Source organism: Dipteris shenzhenensis, chromosome 10 (assembly GCF_047967505.1).
Source record: "Dipteris shenzhenensis isolate YYH24624 ecotype China chromosome 10, Dip_SZ_1.0, whole genome shotgun sequence".
Classification (NCBI taxonomy): Eukaryota; Viridiplantae; Streptophyta; class Polypodiopsida; order Gleicheniales; family Dipteridaceae; genus Dipteris; species Dipteris shenzhenensis.
Window position 1 is genome coordinate 56482981 of NC_141605.1, and position 6161 is coordinate 56489141.

Below are 6161 nucleotides of genomic sequence, written 5' to 3' on the forward strand. Positions count from 1 at the left end.
AAGCTCTAGTCAAGCAAAATCTAGGATCGGGCTCAACTCCTTGCTAGGAATTTTTCACAGGTTAGACTCTTGAGGGAGAGAAAGTGGAAACACTTTCCCAAACTGTCGGCTGTCTTTAACCCAGAACCATGCTTTACCAAAGTCATCAAACTCTGGAAATCATTGTGGACTGCTTTAGGAGTGAGTTAAATCCCATATCAGATTTTCTAGTAAGGGGTCTTTCATGGCCTTAAACTCCATTCGGGTATCTGTTGTGCATAGGTCTGCCCCTCTCAAGGATGAGGATTTCGGTATAGCTTGGACCCTTTTTAAAAAAGGCCTTCGATGTCGAGGCCAACTATGGTAGAGAGAGCATAGGAGATGGAAAATGTGGGTAGAAATCAGAAGGGAATTCCATCTTTCTGATGAGCATGCTAGTTTAATAAGGGAACATCTTATTGTGGGATGCTAATATCCATTGGAAAGGAGAAACAATGCTTATCTATGACGGTGAGTTCAGCTGGGTGTACTCTACCCACTTGCTCCCTATCCCAACTCCCTTTGACAATATAGAGGAGGTATATAGGACATTAAATTTTAGATGGAACCGACATGATAATTAGCTCTACAAAAAGGGCAAATTTTTTAGAATTTGGCACAAAGATATTCCTATAAAACTGTCTACTCTCCTTTGGCTCATCCTACATAAGGTTGTGTGGAATAATTCTCGAAGTTTGAGGATGGGTAAAGGCTGTCATGTGCACGGATTGGTATCTGACGTGTACTGGGGTACACAAGACTAGCTCAAGTAGCCTGGGGAGACTTAGGGTTAGGCGGGCTTGATTCTCGGGTTGAGTGGCAAGGATACGAACCAGTTAGAGGTCTTCGCTATTTTTGGTGCATTGGGCCCGAGTCTATATAAGGGGCCCAGAGGTTCAGTTCTCAGAGAGCCAAGGGGAGAAAGTCTCGTTCCCAGGTGATAGGTCTGTCTTGGATTGAGTCGCAAACATGCGCCTACATCATAGCGTAGCCCAAGGCCCAGCAGTAGATCCTAGGCTTCACGGCGCCACTTGGTGGTATGGGACACCAGGCTGGTTAGAATCTGGTTGGGAGTTTGTGCCAGTAGCTCAGCTCATGGCTCGGGGGGGACATCTCCTGATTCGAGATCACATCCCGTAGATGTCATGGTTGGGTGGTGAGCAACCTGCTCAAATTCCTCACATTTGGTGTGTTGTGTTTGCTTGCAGATTAGAGGTTTCAAGAGTGTTGGGGTCGTGTCAGTTGGTATCAGAGCCAACTCCTGAGGTAGGAATCTTTGTTACGAGAAATTTAGACGAAATTTTCTCTAGGTATGCCTCAATTTCGAAATTCATGTTCATGCCCTGCAAGTGCTTATTGGTTCATCATTAAGGGTTGTGGTTTTGGATTGGGGAAGAAGGAAGGAGATAGAGAGAGTAGGTGAATTCGATGCTGATGTGAGGGGCTAGGTGAGAGAGAGTGAGCGGTGTAGTTTGGAGGGAGTGGAGAGGATTGTAGGAGAGACGCAAGAGGAGCTGCTAGGCAAGCAATGGGTTGAGGCGGAACCCTAGTGATCCCGTGTATGGCTGGGCTGCGTAGAGATCAGGATGGCGCCATGCAAGGGAGTGCAGAGGGGTGCACCATAGACTGGAGCAGGGTTGCGGCAAGGCTGAGCTGTTTCGGAGGGGACCTGGAAGCTAAAAAAAGCACTACCCCTTCAAGTTAGGAGGGTGGGCTTTCTAAAAGCTTGGACCACCCACCTTATAGCTTGGTGAAACTGGGCTGGGCTGCATAGTCATTTCAGTTCTTATTGGCAGAAAGTCCAAGATGGGAGCTCCATGGTTGACCGGGACTCAGGGATTGTGTCACCTACGGTACAAGCGGCAGGAGGTTAGTGGATGATTAAGAACGGCTTATTGTCCTGGAATGGAAAGATATGTGTGCTTGATGTTTTGGATCTTTGATCCAAGATTCTCTGGGAGTGTCATGATGCTCCTAGTGCTGGACATCCATGTATACATCGGACTCTGTCTCTTGTGAAACATATCTTTTATTGGCCTAAGATGCGTGCATTTATTGAAAACTATGTGGTAGGTTGCTGGGTTTGTCAGGTTACTAAGGTAGAATGTCTTAGAAGTGCAGGTTTATTGCATCCGTTGCATATCTCGGGTAATAAAAGGGAAACTATTTCCATGGATTTTATTACGGGTTTGCCTAGAACACACAAGGGTCATGACTCTATTTGGGTTATAGTGGACCGTCTGACAAAAATGGCTAGATTCTTACTAGAACAACCATCTCAGTTGTTTAGCCGGCTCACGAGTTTGTGGATCACTTGTTTAAGCTATATGGTTTGCCATCTGACATAGTTAGTGACAGGGACTCAAAGTTTACAAGAAACTACTCTAAGTATGAGTTCCTTAGATCATGCAAAATCTGATGGCAGTATAGAGAAGGTCAACCAATTGGTTGAAGATATGCTTCAAGCATATGTTTCTAAGAGACAGTCTTCATGGGATGATTATCTCCCCATGATCAAATTGCTAATAACAGTGCAAAGCATTTGAGCACTGGTTACAGTCCTTTTATGCTTATGTACGGGTTTTAACCTAAGTCACCAGTTATGGTTGGCTTCAAGGGAATTCAAAATGATGCTGCAAAGACATTCTTGCAGGACACGCAAGAAATGTTGTAGTTTGCCAAGGAGTCTATTAGAAGTTCCCAAGATCGGGATAGATTTTATGCTAATAGACATCGTTCACCTAGAGAGTTCTCTGAAGGAATGATGGCATATTTGCATATTCTCAAGGAATCCAAGTGCCTAAGTACTGGTTTGGTTCCGAAATTATCCCCCAGATACTGTGGTCCTTTCAAGATTATTAAAAGAATTGGACGAGTTGCATATAAACTAGAATTGCCTCCTGATGTTAAAGTACATCTAGTGTTTCATTTCAGCAGACTAAAAGAGTTACTGGGTGCGGATGATCAACTTGTTTCTCCTCAAGAAATAATAGAAGTTACAGATTTAACTTTTATTCCACACAAACCTGAGAGTATTCTTGAATTTCATGAAAGACAGATTCGTAATCGAACTATCACGGAATACAAGATCGAGTGGAAGGATCGTGTTGAGGAGGATTGCAACATGGGAGACATTACAGAACCTCTAAAGCGCATTCTCGAGTTTTTTAGCGAACTCAGGAGTGAGTTCTTAGAGGAGGGGAAGTATGTCATGTGCATGGATTGGTATCTGACGTATACTGGGATACACAAGACTAGCTCAAGTAGCTTGGGGAGGCTTAGGGTTAGGCAGGCTTGATTCTCGGGTTGAGTGGCAAGGGTACGAACTAGTTAGAGGTCTTCGCTATTTTTGGTACATGGGGCCTGAGTTTATATAAGGGGCCCAGAGGTTCAGTTCTTAGAGAGCCGAGGGGAGCAAGTCTCCTTCCTAGGTGCTAGGTCTGATCTTGGATTTAGTCACGGATGTGCGCCCTGCATCATAGCGTAGCCAAGGCCGAGCAGCATATCTCAGGCTTCTAGTGCCACCTAGTGTTATGGGACACCAGGCTGGTTAGGATCTAGTTGGGAGTTTGTGCCAGTAGCTCAACTCGTGGCTCACTTCGGTGTGTTCTTGTGTTTACTTGCAAATCAAAGGTTTCAGGAGTGCTGGGGTTATGTCAATTGGTATAAATTGGGTTTTTTAGCGAACTTAGAAGTGAGTTCTTAGAGAAGGGGAAGTATGTCATGTGCACGGATTAGTATCTGGCATGTACTGGGGGACACAAAACTAGCTCAGGTAGCCTGGGGAGGCTTAGGGCTAGGCGGGCTTGATTCTTGGGTTGAGTGACAAGGATACGAACCAATTAGAGGTCTTCGCTACTTTTGGCGCATTGGGCCTGAGTCTATATAAGGGGCCCAGAGGTTCAGGTCTTAGAGAGCCGAGGGGAGTAAGTCTCATTCCCAAGTGCTAGGTCTGCTGATCTTGGATTGAGTCACGGACGCGCGTCCGCATCATAGCGTAGTCCAAGACCCAGCAACAGATCCTAGGCTTCGTCGCACCACCTAGTGGGATGGGACACTAGGCTGGTAGGATTTGGTTGGGAGTTCATGCCAGTAGCTCAGCTCGTGGCTCGGAGGGTACATCTCCTGATTCGGGATCACATCCTGTAGATTTCATGGTTGGGTGGTAGGCAGCCTGCTCAGATTCCTCACGTTTGGTGTGATCTTGTGTTTGCTGGCAAATCAGAGGTTTTAGGAGTGCTGGGGTTGTGTCAATACCTCCAGGGCATTAGGAGAAGCCCTAACCCTAAAGGGTTCACATGTATATCTTCATGTTCATGTCCAATACAACTTAGTGTACATGTAGCTATATCGTATGCACTCCTCTCTCTCTCTCTCTCTCTCTCTCTCTCTCTCTCTCTCTGACTTCCACTATCATGATATAAGAGCACCAGGTGCTCCCCCTCCCTTCATGTGCATGCCTGTGCATGCATTCACACATGCACACACACATGCACATGCATGCATGCACACACACACACACACACACACACACACACACACACACACACACACATTCACACACTTCTCTCTAAAGTCTTTTGAAATTTGGAAACCTCTATGAAATTATTATTTCAAATTTTGAATTAAAGTTTTAGAATTTAGCTTTCAAATTTGAATTTCAAAATTTGAACTCTAGTTTCAATATTTCAAATTTGAATTTAAATTTGATTTTTTGGTTCAAGTTTCATATGTAGACTTCGAATATACACACACACATGCACACACACACACACACACACACACACAATGTCAAGGACATTCTTGTGAAAAGATCTTATATATACATACATACATACATACATATATGTATATGTATATATATATATATATATATATATATATATATATATATATAGATATAGATATATAAGATCACATGGATTCTTTTCACTAGAATGGCCTTGACATGCTAATTGTCATTGTTAAGGATACTTATTTTTAAAGAACTTCATATCCCTAATTGATGAAATTTTGTTGAGTAAATTAGGTGCTCCATTGATCTCCCATAGAAAATGGATAGAAGTGAATCAATGAGAATGCCCATAGTGTTTTTTGGAATGATGTATTGCCAATGAATTGTATTTGAGTTTTCACGACCTATATGAGATATTTCTAGGAACATTGTCTCTAAACAATGGTTGGGAACCTTTGAAATTCAGCCTTCATTCATTTCACTTTGAATGGATTAAAAAATCTAGATCATTTAAAGAAAGGTTGACTGCATCTTCATTGTTTTGAAATTGTTCATTTCAGACTAGAAACACATCGATTGGACCCTTTTGGTACATTTGTCGATTTGACAATATCAAAGACCTTGAAATGGTTCTGTGACCATAAACTACACTTTCTCTGATTTCTTATCAATACATATAGCTATAGCAAATTGACAAATGATCTTAAAATTTCCTAAAACCTAAGATCTTAGTTCTTGACCACATAACTCATAAGTCTACTATTTTAGTTAGTCACTGAGGTGGGAACAAACATGGGGGAAATTTCTAAAATTGGGAAAAAAATTAAATGATCTCTCTCTCTCTCTCTCTCTCTCTCTCTCTCTCTCTCTCTCCTCCCCTCGCCCCCCCACACACACATACTTCCCTCTAAATTTCAAAACCATCTATGAGAATATTATTTGATATTTTGAATTATAGTTTTAAATTTTAAATTTCAAAATTCAAGCTATAGTTTCAAAATATAAAATATGAATTTTAAATTTGTTTTTTGGTTCTAATTTCATATGTAATATGGAAACACAAACACACACATAGACACAATTTTAAGGTCATTCTAGTAAATAGAATTCATGTGATCTTATTTATATACATATATGTATATATATACATAGACACACATGTGTATATGTGCACATATATATATACACATATATTCTTAAAAATGTCAATTAGCATGTCAAGGCCATTCGAAGGAAAATAAATCATGTGATCTTGCACGCGCGCGCGCGCACACACACACACACACACACACACATGTATGTATATACACACACGCGTGCACACACACACACACGTGTATATATTTGTGTGTGTGTGTGTGTTATACATCTCTAGAAATATATTTATTTCATATATATATATATATAT